The 19,007-nt window shown below is 37.2% G+C and overlaps 1 protein-coding gene and 1 long non-coding RNA gene across 3 annotated transcripts in view; both read left to right on the top strand.

Moving 5' to 3' along the window:
• Positions 1 to 19,007, top strand: part of GALNTL6 (polypeptide N-acetylgalactosaminyltransferase like 6) — a 1,204,077-nt gene that overhangs the window by 411,135 nt on the left and 773,935 nt on the right. The gene's annotated exons all lie outside the window — the stretch shown is intronic.
• LOC125163281 (uncharacterized) lies at positions 35 to 7,714 on the top strand. Of its 2 annotated transcripts, none has more exons than XR_007151378.1 (4): positions 35 to 144; positions 6,773 to 6,904; positions 7,032 to 7,121; positions 7,543 to 7,714. It is a non-coding gene; the product is annotated as an uncharacterized LOC125163281 (long non-coding RNA). The 2 variants fall into 2 exon arrangements; XR_007151377.1 differs by having other exon boundaries at positions 6,773 to 6,917.

Genomic DNA, 19,007 nt, shown 5'->3' with positions numbered 1-19,007 from the left:
AATATTGGTGTTGTCCTTGATCATCTAGCTAAAAGTGTATTTGTCTGGTTTCTCCAACTATGAAATTCTTACCTCTAACCCCACCCCCTTCATACTGTACTCCTTGGAACAAAGTCACTATGCCAACACTTAAGGAGTTGAGAGGTATGTTCCACCTACTTGAGGGTAGGAAATCTATATAAATATATTGCTTCTACACAGAATATTTGTCTCTTTCAACTTTATTTGCTTATTTAATAATTTACTTATATCAGTATGGTCTCATGGAAACTTAATGAATACATTGTGTTATAATCTGATACTATCTTCTTTGCGTTCAAAATGTTTTAGCTGTGACTATTTGGAAACAGTTTCAGTTGGTTCCTGTGTCCCTTTGAATTATCTCCATTATTGTGGGTATTTGTTGTTAATTCTTATTTGCCTAATAAATAGGCAAATATTTATTTATTTATATGCATTATCCTCTAGGGTAGTATTAGATGTGCAGCAAAATTGATAGGAAGGTATGGAGATTTCCCACTCTCACAATCTGTCATTTAATTGGTGTATTCAGATTATTCATATTTGAAGTGATTATTGATATGTTTATCATGTTTGTTTTCTATCTGTTGTGGTAATTTTCTCTTTCTACCTTCTGTAGTTTCGATTATTTTATATAATTTTATTTCCTCTCAGGTGTCGGTTCTACTTCCTTTAAACTTTTTATTAGTTTCCCTAGAGTTTACATTATTAATTTTTAACTCATCTTCCTCCACCTTCAAACAATGACATATTGCTTTGTAGGTACTGCAGGATCCTTACAACAGACTGTTCTCAACGCTTCCTTCCTTTCTCTTATGATATGGCTGTCACGTGTTTCACATCCATATGCTGTATTTACCCAATACACTACTCTTAATATTTTAAACAAGCCATTATGTTTTACATCAATTAAAAGTGAAGGAAAAATTTACCCTAATTTATTACTGCTCGGATGTTCTTCCTTCCTTTTTGTAAATTTGAGTTTCTTCACTATATCATTTTCCATCTCTTTGAAGAACATCTTTTAACATTTCTTGCTGGGTAGACCTCCTGGCAATGAAGTCTCCCTCAGCTGTTGTTTGTCTGAAAAAGTCATTATTTCTTCTACATTTCTGAAAAATAATTTCACTGGATATTGAATTATATGTTGCTATTTTTTTCCTTTTAATATTTTTTAGTATTTTACTCCAGTTCCTTCTTGCTTCCATGGCTTCTGACAAAAAGTCCTCTAAAGTCTTATCCCTGGGTTTCCTGCATGGCTCAGTCAGTTAAGCATCAGACCTTAATTTTGGCTCAGGTCATGATCTCACAGTTTGTGGGTTCAAACCCCGTGTTGGGCTCTGCAGTGACAGTGTGGAGCCTTCTTGGGATTCTCTCACTCTCCCTTTCTTCCTGCCCCTTCTCTGTTCTTGTGCATGTGCACAACCTCTCTCTCTCTCTCAAAATATATAAACTTAAAAAAAAATAAAAGTCATATCCCTGTTCCTCTATAGGTAAGATAATGCCAAACTCCCTTGTAATATTGCAATTTATAAGAAATATATATTTGGTTATTCAGATATGATATATGTGAATACATATAATGAGTTTCCTGAGTTCTGTGAGCTACTCTAGCATTAATCAAACCCAAGGAGGGGGTATAGGAACCTCTGATTTATAGCCAGTGGGTCAGAAGCACCTGGACTTGTAATTGGCACCTGAAATGAGGGCCATTTGTATAGGACTGAACCCTTAACCAGTGGAACTGTGCTATCTCTGGGCAGATAGTATTGGAATTGAGTTGAATTGTAGGACTCCCAGCGGGTGTTGGAGAATTGCATGATGGTGTAAGGAAAAACCTACATACATTGGATTTGGGCACAGAATTTTTACCCCTCACTCCTGCTCTGTTTTTTGTTTTGTTTTGTTTTGTTTTGTTTTGTTTTGTTTTGTTTTAAGATTTTCTCTTTATCTTCAGTTTTCTGAAATTTTAATCTGAGATGGGTAGCTATAGAGTTTTTTGGTATTTGTCCTGCCTGGTATTTTCTGTGCTTCTTGGGTCTTTTTTTGGTATTTGACATTAATTTTGGGAAATTCTCAGTGATTATTAATGCAAATATTTTTTCTCCCATAATTCTCAGATTTTATTTTTATTTATTTTTCTTTTTTCTCATTAATTTTCATCTTTGAATACCAGTTGTGAAAGTCGCCATATAGCTTTAAGCCCACTGATTCTTTTCTTGACTATGTCCATTCTATTCATGAGGTTCAAAGACATTCTTCATTTCTATTAATGTTTTTTTAAGTTTATTTATTTTGAGAGAGAGAGTGAGTGTGTGTGTGTGTGTGTGTGTGTGTGTGCAAGTGGGGGAGTGGCAGAGAGAGGGAGAGAGAATATATGTGTGTGTTTGTGTGTCTGTGTGTGTCTGTGTCTGTGCAAATGGGGGAGGGGCAGAGAGAGAGAGGGAGAGCGAGAATCCCAATCAGGCTCTGCACTGTTAGTGCAGAGGCCAGTGCAAAGCTTGACTTTACAAACTGTGAGATCATGACTTGAGCCAAAATCAAGGGTCAGACTCTTAACCGACTGAACCCCAGGCACCTTCTATTAATGTTTTTGATTTCTAGCTTTTCCCTTTGATTCTTTCCCAGAGTTTCCACCTTTATTTACATTTCCTATGTGTCCTGACATATTGTCTGTTTTTTCCATTAGAACTCTTAAGATGTTCGTTATTTTAAATTCACTTTCTGATAATTCAAAAATCTATGTTAAATCTGAAAATGGTTCTGATGATTGCTTTGCCTGTTTAGACAGCTGCTTTTCTTTAACCTTTCAGCATACCTTTTATTTTGTTGTTGTTGTTGTTGAAAGGCTGACATAATGTATAAGATAATAGGACCTGAGATAAATAAGTAAGTCTCTACTATTAGGTTTTGTGTTTATGTGGCTAGGAATTGGACTGTATTTAATGTTGCTGTAGCTGCATGTGCCAGAAACTTCAATTTCCTCTAGGTTCCCTGTTTTGGTCTCCCCTCTGTTTTGGGCTTCTCTAAGAAAACTGCTGTTTGGGTAGAACCTTTGTCTTTCAACTATCATCCACAATTTTTACACGTGAGCCCTGTTGGCATCATAGTAAGGGATGGGGGAAAGCAAATGTCCTGTAACTTTACAATTAAATCCCAGTCTTTTAGTGGGCCTTTCCCTAGAATATAACCTTCACAAAGCTTTCTTAGCTTCCACTTACATGATACAAGAACATTAGAGTAGACTGGAATCCAGAGGGAAATGGCTTTTCTTCAAGGTGGATAAGTGTCTGGTAGTCTTTCTTTTTCCCTGGAGAGTAGGTATTTGTTACGGAAAACACTCTAGGCACATTTTACAGATGTTGCTTTTCCTCTCTTCCAACAACTATTTGAGGGTCTTTCTTAGCTTTTTACCATAATGACATGGTTGGCAACTTCTCTCCTGGAGGTAAAACCCAGGAAAGGATGGGGATTCCTAAAGCCAGGGATTTGAAGTCCAAGTATTTATGATTCTCATGCTACTCTATAGTTAATTTTCATTAATTCATCAAAATTATCTAATTATTACTTGTTTATAGTCTCTGTATCTTCTGCTCCAACTAAAGAGATCTTGGCTGTGGCTTTTTCTATTTGCCCGTCTCTCTAGATTTCTGGGTGACGGGTTCCCTTGCAGCCTCAATTCTCTGATGGATCCAAGAAAAATTTGCTTAGCTTCATTCTTATAGTAAGGACAGGGTGACAACTTTCAAACTATTTATAGGTTGAGGTAGAAACCAAAAATCCTCAATGGTCATTTTTTACAATTCATTTTTAGAGTAGTTACATTAGAGAAATTAAAACAAAAAAATTTAAGGTGTATTTATTTTGAGAGAGAGAGAGAGAGAGAGAGAGAGAGAGAGAGAGAGGCAGAGGGACAGAGAGAGAGGGAGACACAGAATCCAAAGTAGTCTTGACATGAGGCTCGAACCCACGAACTGTGAGATCATGACCTGAGCCAAAGTTGGACGCTTAACCAACTGAGCCACCCAGGCGCCACTATTAGAGAAATTTTAAAGGTCTAAAATGTTCATAGCATTTAGGAAGACCAGAATACTCAAAACTTTAAGTGGAAGTGATCTATTTTCGTAGATACATAAGGTTACTAATTTTTACACAAAATAAAAATAGTTTTACTGTATTTGATAAAATATTAGCTTAAAACTCTAAGATTTTTATATTAAAATTGAAAATATAGTTAAATTCTCAATCAGTTGAATAAGTGTACATGTATTTATGTACGTTTACTGTGTGCTAAGGACTATAATGGATGTTTTCCAAGTAAATCTTATCCGCACCTTACAAATGTGTGAGATAAGCTTTATTATTCCCATTTTATGGAGTAAGAGAGTGAGACACTGAAATTTGTGCTTTTAAAACTAATTATTTTATTTCTCTAAAGAATCAGGAATTATCTATTTCAGATATTTGGGATGGTGGAAAGATGTATGCTAATGAGTGTAGCCAAAGTCACATTTCTAGATTAGATCACTTTGCAATCAGAAATAGTATCTCCGATTACACAAGTATGTCTTGGCCATCTGTTCTTAAAGCATAGAGATAAAAGAGTAATCCTGATTATAAAAGTAAAATATTTTATTGTATTCTTACTCATTGATACCTATACTTATTATTAATATGAAATGTCTCCTTAGTACTTTTCAAAATACCAAAGGCAGTAAAGTAGAATAAATTGCATTGTTGTACACTTGACACCCTTAACATGAAATGATAAATATAATGCAAAGCTTTGTTTGTTCCATGACTAAATGAAGATAAATCTTTTTTTTTCTGCATTTAATAATAAGCTATCCAATCTCCTATCTATGTCCTATAAAGTAGTGTGTTTCAAATTTAGTTGTAATTTTTAAAAACTTTTGACTGTAGGCTTCAACAATCAAAGTTGCTTTCCCGTAAGTAAATTATTTTCAGAGTACAGTGTAGATACCAGGAAAACACAATGATCTATTGTCTTTCATGTATACAATTTGTTGAATAGGATGCTCTAAATTAAGAGCTTGGAAAACATCTTTGCTGGTATTTGAAATAATTAGGTGTGAAAGTCATGATCCAAGACCCTTTTAAGATTTAGATTTTAAGTGGTTTCTCTTCTACTTGTCAAGTCCTGACATTTTATCCTTTGGTATTTAAAGAAGCGAGGATTCCATTCTTCCCCCAAACACTGCAGACAAATTATACTTAGTCTACATAACCAGTACTATAAAAGCAACCCAGTTTAGATACTCAAAAGCATTGACAATTTCCTGTGAAAAGGTATTTGCCCACCCATATAAGAACAGGTCTTTATATTTAGAAAAAATACTTTGATTAATGATTTTTACAGTGCAATTTTCCATTGGGAAAAGTATTATTGTTCCTTTGACCAGTAAATCCAACTATTACCAAGCATCCTTTTTCTAGGTTTTAGGCATTTTAAATTCAGTGTCCCAAACTCAACTCATCTCTGTCCCTTACCTTCCCCCTACAATACTTAAATTAATAAAGTATAAAAGACTTCATTGGAAGTGATATTATAAAGTTACTTGTTTATATTTTTTAAAATGTTACCTTCCTAGAATGCAAGCTTCTCAAGAACCTGAAGCTTTCTCTGCATTAGTTGCTAATAAATCTCAAATACCTAGAACAGTACCAAGCACGTAGTAGATGTTCAATTAATATTGGTTCAATGGATGCCTCCTCCTACTAGAATATAAGATCTCTGAACTCTACAATTTTGTCTGCTGACAGTTATATTCTAGTGCTACAGTAGGCATTCACTAAATACCTGTTGACTGACCAGCTAAATGGTAGATTGAATAAAATTATACTAGTATTAAAATATTGACAGTGGAAGGGGAACATGGAAAAATATCCTCTACTATCTCTAAGCAATAAATGTGATTTACCAATGATCCATTTTATATAATTTACTTGTTAGATTATGATACAACTGAAAATAAATTTGTTATATTTTTGATGTTGCACAATGATGTGTTACCTTTTTACTAAATTTTCCTAAAGATTGAATTAACTTAAAACATCAACTCAGCTATTAAGACAGACAAAAAAACATATTTGAGCCTTTCAAGCATGAAGTTTGCATATTACGATGGCCTTCACCATTTAGGACAAATAATATTTCAGATAAAAATTTTAAATTGTCACTGTGAAAGGCTTTTCAAATTCCAACAATACTAAAAGTAGAAAAGACCTCACTGAAGGTAATGCTGAGGTCTTAGCTCCGTTTGCATGCATGTGGTTTGATGCATTGGTGACTTTAATTATTATGAAAATGATAATCATACCTGAATTCAGCATATGTTTATACAGAGATATTTTAGGAGTTTGAAATAGATGACTGAGCCATGCTATAGCCTAATCATTTCTTAATTATGAACTAATTCTGTATCCTCAGTTGTAATTCTGGGCGTAGTGCTCTGCTGGTGTTTATTTTGTTAGTACTTACATAAAAGCACCCGGGTGACATAAAACTTGGAGAAAGAATTGACACAATTTTGGTTTCCTTGTCACTATCATACTTATCATGACAAAAGATCTTCGCTTTTTCTCTCTAATCCTCATTTCATCTTTCTGTGTTATATGTTTCCCTTTAGACATAGCACAGTGAGCTCAGATTAATAAGAAAATAGAGTCACAGTTTAAGATAATATTGATTCTGGAGAACAACTGAGGATGCTATGTTTTTTCCTTGAAGAATTGATAGGGTGGAAATCTAGAGGCACCATATGATGTCCTTCTGAAGAAAAGTTCAGGGGGTCATGAAACCCAGGCTTTATACCCCCAGAAAACTGCCAAGTGTATGGATTCTCCTTCACCAGGGGGCCAGGTGATTCTTGAAGGTTAATATAATATGTTTTTTTTTTGACATGATCTTTCTTTGCTTTTAAATTTTCACAGAAATGGTGTCCACTTCTATACTAAGTGTTCTTTATTGTTTTTATCTTTCCCCTTAGGAATCACAAAGAGAATACTTTGAGATGGGAAAAAAATCTCAGAAAATTTGTCATTTTGTAAGATGCTGATCTCCTGAATATTTCTCCAAGGTACGCTGCTGCATAGCAATCAGGGATAAGGAGGGCTTTCCTGCTGAGTTAACATATTTCTGTTGTGATGGGAAAAAGTAAAAATTACAGTAATTTTGAGGGTCACTAATGCAACTATTCTACCTCATATGCTTAAACAGAAATATAGTATGTGAGCTGGATTATGGCTACTGCTGAGTTCTTACCCCTGTTTGATTACAGGGAGGCTTTTACCAAGCAGTTAATCTTCTTTAACTGAAATAAACTCTTAACAGTGTTGTCCTGTATTCATAGGAGAATAGTTTGCTACTGATCTCTCTGGTTGCTAACAGAAACTTCAGTTTACTGACAATTAATTCTGGTCGGAATGTTAATGGAATTTATGGAGTAACAGTATAGGGGAAAAAAGCTAAAACACAATGTTTTTTTCTATCTTTTTCAGCGACCCAGACATGTGTCCGATCTAAATAAGGAGGCATCTTCAGAAATTCTTCACAAACACCCCCAAGAAATCATAAAGTGAGGGTCTGTGACCTTTGCCTTTGCAAAGAAAAATGTGTAGATCTTCCCACTGACCGAAGAATGAAAATCTCATTAAAAACTTGTTTCAGAGAGATTGGAGCAGGGAGCAGATGTCAGTAGAACTACCAAATTGTATGTTCCTTTTGTTACATGAATGTAGTTATTTAAAATAAAATGTTGGTGCTATTATAACAAGAGTATGATAGTATCCTTTTTTTATTTCTTTGCAGATAAATTCCATACAGACATATATGTAATAAAAGTGACTATTACTATACGACACAATTTCATTCTGTAAATTGTGTGATCAATGTAACTTTAGCATCAGGAAGAAATGGTCTTATCTGGGATGCTGCGCATCAAGCCACTCAATTGTTTTGTCTTTTTTATGCTCAAAATAAAAATCAGACCACTATTTAGTTACCATTTACCAGGACTTACTCTTTGCCTGACATTTTCACTTTTGCAGATCTCCTCACCAATCTTGCCTCAGTGTTTGTCTTTATTTATAATGATCTACACAGACACCTTGTAGAGTGACTATATGAGTTTTATTAAAATTATACATGATAAATCATCCTGTGCTCTCAGGAGTTGAGATACTAATACAGATACAGAGGATAGGTTAATATGCTCAAGGTCTTGGCAATCACAGCCAATATCACACCAGATGAAAGATAATGCCATCAGTTTCTAAGGCAATGAGTAAGGTCAAGATTAAGATTGTGGCCAAAGCCTGGCCTTCGGTTTGGGAATGGTAACCACAGCCTAGATATTTGAAGACATAATCCTTCACAATGTATTTTTCAAATATTTGAATTTGTTTATTAAAATTAAGATATTTTATATAGGAACTCAGATTTCCAGATTCTGTTGAAAAATTTTGAGATCTAAAAATAGGAGCCGAACTCAGTACACCCCCCTTCCTGCTTCAAACATTTGAGTTCTCAACTCTGCTTCAGACATCATGTTTACAAAGTCAAGAGGAAGACCAGAGGTTTCAGTGACTGATAACAGTTCAAGGTTTATTTTATTTTATGTTGTTGGTATCTTAGAATTATGTTGACATCAAACCTGAGAATTTATACAGAATGTGAAGAACAAGACTTCTGTCCACTAAAAAAATATAATTTTATGTTCTGACACTAACTTATCAATATGTTTTGTGAGTATATAAAAATGCAGAACCTTCTCTGTAGATGATTCTAGGCCCATTGAATGTTCTATAAGTGGGTTCAACTCAGGAAGGAAAAAGATGTTAGAGCAACAACAAAACTAACCTTTACAAAACATTTTATTGTATTACCCTTCACTTTGAGAGCCTTTAATGACTTGTTATGGCCCAGTGCGTGGTGTGATTATTTTTTGGCCTTCACTTTATCTCTCTAGTTTTATTTGCTAACATTTTTAAATGACCTTATACAATGAAGTTTGAATAAATGAATAATGAGAGAGTCATAAAAAGTCTCCATGCTTATTTATTTTTTTGTAATTCATACGATTTAAAAGCAGACAGCTCATATTCTAGTTTAGCACTTATTAGTTATGTGATCTTTAAGACTTAATTATGTGACGTTAATACTTCTGAACTCCAGTTCATAATCTGGCTCACATAAGAATAAAATTGTATAAGAATAAATGTTCCTTATCTCCTTTTCCCATCCATACCATCTGTGATATTGCTCTTTTGGTAGTGTTCTATTAGTTTAGAACGTCTTCTAGGTGGCTTAGAAACTTAATCACACCAAATGTAAGATTTCACACCCATCTCTATGTGCTACTAACACCTACTGTCATAGAGTTTGGCTCACATAATTTAATATTTGTATAATGTATATAAGTTTTTTCCCTGCAACTGTGTTATAACTTTTGGAGGGCAATAGAAATAACTCAGATATCTATAAAAAATAGCCTAGATGGCAAAAATAACTGGCATTTCTATGTCATTTTTTGATAAGCCAAGGGCTTTCATATACTTTATCTGATTTACTACTTTAAAAACTTTTTAAGGTGGGTAAGGTAGGTGTTATTTTTATTATCCTAATTTCATATATGAATTCACATATTTCATAACTGAAGGACCTAAATGAAATGTAGATTTTCTGTTTATAGTTTGAAACCATATTTTAATTTATGCCTTCTGGCTCTGGATCCAGAGTACTTCTACTACATCATATTGTCTTCTAAGGAACAGGTATAGTGGTAGGTTTATGGTTCGTTGTGAAAATGAAAGTCCATTGTTTGTTGATTTATAAAACATAAGATAGGTTTTAGGATATAGACAATCTTTTCATCATAGTGATTTACAGATGTGTCTATTTTCAATATCATCACTCTCTGTAGTTATAAGTAAAATTACTCTAGAGGTAGAGGGTGAGATACTTTATTCACCTGGGTTTTGCAGACTTTATTCATCTGGGTCTCATCTGAGACATGTTTTAAGATTATTCAGTAGTTAAATATAGTAGTTAGATAGCCAAAAAATCCATCAGTTCTTAGGGTGGCACACCCTACTTTTTCACCCATTTGTGCCACATTTCTAACCCCAGAAAGTGCTTGAGTTTGCTATATCTGGTAAACACATTGCCTACGAATCATGTTTTACTCTTGGAAACTTTTTCTCATGACCCATTCTCAAGTATATTATCTTTCAGTAGTCTCCAGGATTCAGCTCTATTACATATGGTTTCTACCTAATGGATTCTGTCTCTTCCATCCCTGGTAATATTTTCAAGTTAATTATTTGTAGTGTAGTGACATTGCAATGAATAAAAAGTCTACAAGGTGAAAAACAAAAGGTGCTCACAAATAAATGGCTGACTGAATGATGGGTCTGAAATATACGTCTCATGAAGGTACGATCCTCGTTATATTTATTTTACAAGGTCATAGATAATGGATCTGTACTACTGTAGTCATAGAGAGGACACATGATATAACCCGGGAGAGAAGCAAATGGATCTGAGCGCTGGAGATTGCTCATGTGAAAGGAAAGGTCGGAATACTGATGGGTCATTTGCTGGATGGCTAAGCTGTCAGAACCAAGGTAGTTTTATACAAATGTACCGGGGCTGATTTAGGTTTATTCACCTACCTTTCTAGCAGGTGAAAAGGACGCAAACACAGTTAATCTTTATATTGGTTATCAGCCCTGAAAAGAAAAAGAAAGAAAAAAAAAAGATTCTTCAAGAGTTTGTGGCACATGATTTGTGACTAAGTCTGACATGTTTTCTTAATGTGATAATTGTATTACTTTCCTATTCATATGAGTTAGTGGTTCTCAAACTTTAGTAAGCCTTATAATCACCTGGAGAACTTGTTAAAACATAGATTTCTGTGTCTCCTCTCAAAGTTTCTGATTTAACAGGCATGAGTTGGGACCAGGGAATTGTAGTTCTAACAAGTTCCCAGGTGATGCTGATGCTGCTGGTCTGTCAGTAACACTGATACAGATAAGAAGAGGTATTAGTGTAGCAAATCCTTGGATAGCCCTTATTAAAGCACCGTTTCAGATGATCTGCTTTAACCTGATTCCTCTATCATCAAAAAACATTCTCGTGATGCTAATACACCTTGCTGGAGTACTGATAACTATCAAGAATGTGTGAAAAACTTTGAGATTTATTTTTGTACATAAAGTAATATTTGCAAATAATTTTAAAATGTAATCTTAATATAAAGCCTATAATGATAACCAGCAATCCCCTAGCCCATTTCCCTCTACTTGTAATTTCTTAAAACCCAGGGCAACAATGTCTATCTTTTATCTTTATTCTGTTATATGCATCCATATTTGTAGATAGCATGTGTGTATTACTGATACTTGATTTTTCTTTCATTTTGCTTTTATATGTTGTTTTCCTATTATATAAAATGTGTATTTAACTGTCTTCACCCTTGTCCTCAACCCCTGGTATAGTTATAAGACAAGTTTTAGTTAAACCAATATTTAGGTAAGAGTATTCATACCTGAATCAAATAATATGCTATGATTGAACTTTCTTTCTTGTACATTGTCTTTTTTCCCTCGAGCCTTATTAATTGTCCCAGTTTTCATTTGCTTAGATTTTTTATGCATCTCAGTAATTTACCCCACCCTCTTCAGAAGAATTATAACTCTCCTTTCAATACATTTTTAAAAATAGCCAAAAAGTAAGTTTGTCTATTTGATGTTTTTGTGTGTGTGTATTTTTTCAGAACCTTTCAAGGGCTGCTTTCCAACTCCCTTGCACATTCAGGGCTGGATGATCTCTAGGCTTGCTGCCATTTTGCTATCTTCCTTCCTTCTTTGCTTCTGGCTCTCTTGTGTCTTTTTTTTTTTTTTTTTTAATCTGAGTAGGGTTCCTTTGGCCTTAATTTTCCAAACTCTTTTTTAATTATCCTATGCTTGCTATCCCGTTTTTACTTTCCAAGAGCTCTTTTTTTTTTTAATTCTCTGAATGCTTTTTTTTTTTTTTAATTTCTGTTTCTATGAAGGAACTTTTCCTTAAAGCTCTCTGAGGGAATGGAATTTAGATTTTTAGGTTGGGGGGATTATTTTTCTGAGCCTTACATTGCCTCTTTCCTTCAGGTTTGTTATATCTTTTATTTATTTTGGCCTCCAAATTTTATGTCCAAAGGTCTCCCAAATGTTGGTAATCCTTGGCTACCTGTTCATAGTCATAAGTGAAGTAGTAAAAATACTACTACAAAGATCTGTGGGTTGAGGAGGACTTCCCCCATACAAGCCTGTGTCTATACCTGGAAGCAGTGTCCATATCTGTTTCCATTTTCCAGAGTTAAAGTGGATGGCAGCTTTCTGGGAGCCAAGTAGAAGCAGATAGCTTTGGTTAACAATGCTTGGTATACAGACTTATAAGGAACCTTGATTTTCACTACTGCTTGGCATCCTGGTTTTCAATGACTTCTAGTAGCCTGAAAACATACTTCTCACATTCAAAATCCACTACTGTATGGGTGGGGAGCATAGTGGATGGGCCTCAGGAATCACTTTGTTGTTGGAATTGGGAAGAGAACCCAGGAGAGTCTAATTGCCCCATGTAAAAATGTCAGTCATTTTGTTGTGACCTTTAACTTCACCCTCAGAAATACCTCCAATTTTAAATTGCCTCCAATTTTAAGTAATTTCAAAATTCAGTGGCATTAAAAAGTGTTTCCTTTACAGTAATTTTTACCCATTTACAAAAAGTGCGTCAATTCAACTATCTGCTTTCTTGCTTCATCTGATGCTTTACTGTCATTTTCATAGAGTTTCTGCAGAAAGCAATGATTAACTCTTTTGTTCAATTGGCTTTTTATTAAAAGTTGCTAAAAATTCTTATATCAAATTAATCAAAACAAGAGAAATAAAATGTCCCTAGTAAGATTGGAGGAGGTCATAGAGAGGACATGACCACTGGTTGACCCTCAAGCTGGATCATTGCAATTGGAGGATCCCCACCTATCCCTTGTCCTTCTAGAACCAACCCCACACTAGGGGCTGTTTAAAGGGCATAGCCTTAAGAGAGTAAGTGTTGTTTAGACAATTTGGACTGAATATATCCTGAATTGAACCTAGTTAAGGCATCCATATAAACTTTTAAGATTTGGTGGTGGGGTAAAGAGACCTACATATCTTGCAGCACACAAGATGAGCCTCCTATGTAAGTTCCTTGCATATTAAACACACCCCCTACCAATCTGGAGGGGCTCACGTCTTCCTTCAATCCCTTCCTGCCTTCTGTGTATGCGGCAAATTGGCAAGCCAGCTAGGAGACCCAATAAGTGATCTTTGGGAAGGAGGCAGTTGCAGGGAAAATTGTGCATTGGCTATAGACCACTATGTGAGGATGTGTGGCCTGTGTTTTAGATGCTTTGGACCACTGAGCAAGCACAGGGATGCCTGAAAATGCTGGCTCATCTGATGGGATTGTTTGAGGAACTGCTTGTAGAGCAATATGACAGAAAGAAGAGTGGCTGCTGCAGTGAGCTTTTCTCTGCCATGATAGTTCAGTGGCCACCGATGCCCATCGGGAATTAGAGATTTGGAAGAAGATATGAAGGATCTTGAAAGACGTGCAGTGTCCACAACTCTCCTAGCTTTGGCCTGGAGGGCAAGTTGGGAGAGCAGGATAATAAGTTGGAGGACTTAGTGTGCCATTTTACAAAGCTAGGAGGGCCTGAACTGCATGGATTAAGGCAAGGGCTTCTGACAAAGCCTGCTTGGGATTCTAGGAAGTGGAATTCCTTGGGAAAGGAAGAGGGCAAAGAAGAGGCTAATGTGATGATTGACAGTAAAACAGATGAAATGCCCCATGTGTCTGACATGTATGTAATCCAGATGAAAGCAAAGGCACAGCAACAGCAACCCCATCCAGTGGGGCTGCCCCCAATTAAGAAAATGTTCTTGATGAGAGAATATACTCCCATTGAGCTTATTGATACAGTTCCCAAGGTCTAGCAAAAGGGAAAGTATCCGCATATAGTTAGTGTGGCTGGGGGGGAGGGGGGAGGTACATAGCATTTCTCTGACCAGGCAGGAGACAGAGAAAATGAGCAAAACATCACTGCACACCCTACCCTCTGGCAGTGTCCACATGGTGCTCTCAGGGCAGTTTAAGGGGCTCAGTCTTTTATAGGTTGGATTTTCTAGCCTGCAGGGAGGCTTCATCCAATGAGACAATCTCCCTGCGCACATGAGACCCTGAAACTGGAGTCTATAGAGGTATAGAGGAGGTAGAGCAAGCGCTTAGGGAGTTAAGAATGGGGTCAGCCCCAATCAGGCCAAATTCATTGCAAGAATCAAAGCCAAGATTCTCCAGTCCACTGCCAGCATTTGGTATGTAATACTGATATCCATGCTGAGCCTAGTCCTGGGACAAGACATTTATGACATTGGGCAATCCATTACTCATCTGGGGGAAACTGACAAATCCCAGGAATACTGTGAGAAAGACCTGGAGACAGAGAGGGAACATGAAACCCAAAAAGCTATCCTGGTTAGTTAGCTATAAAAGGTTTGATGAGAATAACCCAGAAACAAATGTGGTTTGACCTCATTGCTGCTGGGACTTCCACCTGAAAATATATAACAGCAACCCAACACTGTTGGTCAGTCTGTGGAAAGTCTTAAAACATAAACAATAGTCAGATCTGCCCCCACTTGCACCTACTACCCCTGATGTTCCACCAGCTCCAGCAGAGGTCTTGGGGATACAGTTTTATTTGGAGTGGTGGCCCCCATCCCCCAGGTGTAGGATTCAGGTCAAGATAACCTCCAGGCAAGGGCTGTTGGAGGCCATCCATAGCCTCATGTTGAGTGTACTATTCATGGGTCCCCCAGAAACAAAAGGTGATGGATCTGGTTAATACTGAGATGAATGTTTTCTCATACATAGTAACCGTCAGAAGTTTTTCATTCCCCTGAGTGGCCGTGGAAGGCAAGTGGTTGCAGTCAGGAAGATCCCTTTGACACTGCAAATTTGGCTTTCCCTACCCTTCACCTACTTCCCTGCCCTGAGGATATGAGATTTTTTCTCTCTCTCTTCTACCAGGGAACATATTGATATCTTATAAGGTCAAACTCCAAAAAAACCTTTATGGGTGAATTCTACCTCTGAGTTAGAGCAATCAGACCGATGCTGAGGGAAAACATCAACTGGGAACCAGTAAGTCTACCAATCCACATGAAAATTGGTAAATGTCAAACAACATAAATTGCCCGGGGGACATAAGTAAATAAGAGAAACTATACAGGCATTGTACCAAGTGGCTGTTTTATGCCCTGTCCACAGTGCTTTGAACAGCCTGATAAGGCCAATAAAAAAGCTAAACAGCTCATTGCTGATGATCATGGACTACTGAAAATTGAATAAGGTAGTGCTCCCAATCCATGTGGCTGTGCCCAACATTGACACCATCTTAGACACTTTGGCCACAGTCCTAGGAGTATATCATGCAGTACTGGACTTAGCAATGTTTTCTTTCCAGTATACTTCTGGCTGTTGAATCACAAGATCAATTTGCCTTCATGTGGGAAGGGCAATAGTGGACGTTTCAAGTGCTTCCTCAAGGCTACTTACTACCAGCACAGACCTACAGTATATCGTGGGATTGCAGCTCAAGCTCTGTTCTTGTTCTCCTTTTTCATATCAGTGAAATGGGCTCATTACATTGATGATATAATGTTAACAAGTACAGACTTCCCTCTATAGCAGGATACTCTGCAGATTTTGTTGGAACATTTGCAAGGGGGAAAATAGGCAGTGAACCCACAGAAAATTCAGGGCCCAGCCACCACCATAAAGTTTCTGGGAGTCGTCTGGTTAGATTTAATGTATGTTGTCCCAGAAGCTGTGATTGAAAAGGGTATCCAATCCCTGAAAACATGAAAGAAGTACAAGCCTTTGTAGGGATTTGACAGTTTGGGAAGGTATTTATTCCCCACCTGGCCCAGTGTCTCCATCTCTTATACTGCCTGGTAAATAAAGGGCATGTGTAGGACTGGGCATCAGAGCAACAAGCCCCCTTTAAGAAGGCAAAACTACTAGTGAAGCAAATTAAAGCTCTGGGCATCTTCCAAGCAGGGCTGCAATTTGAGTTGGATGTATCTGTGACTCTAGGAGGTGCGAGTTGGACACTGTGGCAGAGACAACAGAAAGAGACAGTGCCCTAGGATTTTTGCCATAGCTCTGGAAAGGAATAGAAGCCTGATATATCCCCCTCCCATCCACCCCAGCTCAATAGCTCCTAGCAGCATCCCTCCAGATAGAGCCTCTCACAAAGGAATAACACATTGTGGTAAGAACTTTCCTCCTATCAAAGGATGGGTTGAGAATATGTTTAATTGACCCACTTATACCTTGGCTCAAACTCCCACTTTGACTAAGTGGCATGCCTTTTTACAGCAGAGGAGACCTTGTCCACGAGCCCACTCTCTCTAGGAATGCAGATGGTACTAGGCTATGCAGAGGATGTAGATCCTCCAAATGTTCCTGCCCCTATTCCTCTGTTGGCCTCTAGTACCAGTAGAGAGGAGACAAGGGAAATTCCCAGTGATTGGTCTAGTCAGGGCAATCTGTCCACAGAGATTGCAGTTGCTATTCAGCCAAACACTGACACCATCTGGATGGACACAGAAATGAACTATAGTAGCCAGTAGGCCAAACTCACAGCAGTTTGGCTGGGAATCACTTATGAGGGTTGGCCTTTAACCGTTTGCACTGACAGTTGGGTAGTTCTAAAAGGATTAACCCTTTAGCATGGGCAATGGGAAGCTGAGGGGTGAATGATTGTGAATGTGCCTTGTGGGGTCAGGATATGTGGAAACACATATGGGTTTACCTGCAACAGCCTGAGGCAGACCTCACTGTCTTCCAAGTCTGGTTCATAGAGGTCCTGACACTCCCTGACAATCAAGTTGATTTCCTAGCTTAAGTATGAGCCGTAAACTGATTCTTCAGTAGATACAGCAGATTGGTTGCATAGAAAGAGCGACCACCATAGTGCCTGGGTGGGATGGTATATTGCCAAAGACGATGTATTGGCCTTTGAATAAGTGACTTGTTTAATGCAGTAACAGCATGTTCTGTATGTACTAAATAATGCCCAAGGCAACTGCCAAAGGGGTCTGGGGCAGACTTCCCAAACAAAATCATTCCCGAACAGTGAGATATTAGCAAGTAGACTATATTGGCCTCCTCCTTCCAAGTGAGGTTTCTAAATATACCTTAGTTTGTGTGGACACTGCCTCTGCCTTAACCCTAGCTTCCTACTCTCACTGTGCAGACCAGGCTACCACTATTAGAAGATTAGAGAATCTGAGTATCATGGATGGATGCCTTCATTGAGTAGATAGTGATTGAAAATTACATTTCAAAGGTTGTGATGTGCAAGACTGAGTAAAATAACACAGTATTAAATATATATTTCCCTTTATAACCCCAAAACAGCAGGGTTGGTAGAAAAGAATAATGGACTATGAAAACAACAGGTCAAGTTCCTAAAAGCTTCCAACCTCTCTTTTTCCAAGGCCAGGTAGGCATGTTCTGTTTTCCAGTGGTATAGTCATTTGACTCCCCTCTTTGTTTCCTCCATTGGCCTGAAGGACATTGTAGCATACATAGAAGTTCTTACCAACCTCACCCTGCAAGCCTTAAAGGAAGCTGTCCTCCAAAATAGTATGGCCTTGGACATTATTACTGCCTTTCAAGGAAGTGCCTGTGTCATTATCCAAACACCATGTTGTGTGTTTACACCTGATGAGTCTGCTAACCTATCCTTATTAAATCACATGAAGATACAAGTAAACATCCAGAGTAATCTAACCCCCAGCCCGGAGGACTTAGTAAATCAATGGTTGTGATCATGGGGCTCTTGGTGGGGGAAAAATGTTACTTATTTTGGGAATCATTATCTTAACCTGTGTTTTTACTTGTATGTGCCCATATTGTCACCGTGACCTCTGCCTCAAATGCAGCCAGATACCCACCAAATGAGCTACTTCCATGGTAATAAAACTCTTGCTGACTGCATTGGGCACATTGGAGAAGAGAGGGAATGTGTTAGATTGTAATAGCTGGTCAAGATGGGTGAAGTGTTGGAGGAGGTCAACATGAGGACATGACCACTGGCTGACTAGAAAAGGGGACCTGGGCAATCGAAGCACCTCACCCCTCCCTTGTCCTTGGAACGTACATTCTACCTACTAGTCCCACACTAAGAGCTGTTTTAATAAATAGCCTTGAGAGAATAAGGTGTTGTTAATACTATTGGACTGTGTATGTAACTAAGCCCAGTTAAGGCCTCTATATAAACTGAAAATTCTGGTGGACTTGAGCAAGGACCTATTTGTCTTTTGGTGCCCAAGATAAGCCTTGTATGTAAGTTTCCTTGCTTAGTACCTCTGTCTCCTAACAAACTGGAGTGGCCTGCCTCTTTCCTTTGTCTCTCCTTGTCCTCCATGTTCAGGACCCATTTGTGAACCAATAGGTAACCAGAGAGAGTTTTGCATATTTAGAATTTACACAAGAATACCTCTATGTTTTATGCCCAAACTGATTTTAAAATTATCTGTTTTACTCCAAAAGTGTTTTTTATAAATTGGTATTTTCTAAATCACTGTAAGAGATTTTCATTACTGCTCAATATTTGTTATTGTAAATGAAAGTTTGAGATAACTCATGAGTTTTGTATTTTAAAGTTATTTGATTATTTAAAAGTTCTGATTCCTAGCTGAGTTTTGGTAAAATTTCCAATTATGAAATCAATATCAATTAGGAAAAATGCATGACTTTTTTTTCTAATGTTTGCTATTATAAGCCTGAATTTTTTTTCCAAAATTGTTTTTTCCTATTTTCTTCTATTTTTATTATGTTCTTTTCTATTAATTTTTCCATAACTTTTCTT

Source organism: Prionailurus viverrinus, chromosome B1 (assembly GCF_022837055.1).
Source record: "Prionailurus viverrinus isolate Anna chromosome B1, UM_Priviv_1.0, whole genome shotgun sequence".
NCBI classification, from domain to species: domain Eukaryota; kingdom Metazoa; phylum Chordata; class Mammalia; order Carnivora; family Felidae; genus Prionailurus; species Prionailurus viverrinus.
Note: the sequence above shows the minus strand (reverse complement) of the source record. Positions and strands in the feature narration are given on the sequence as shown.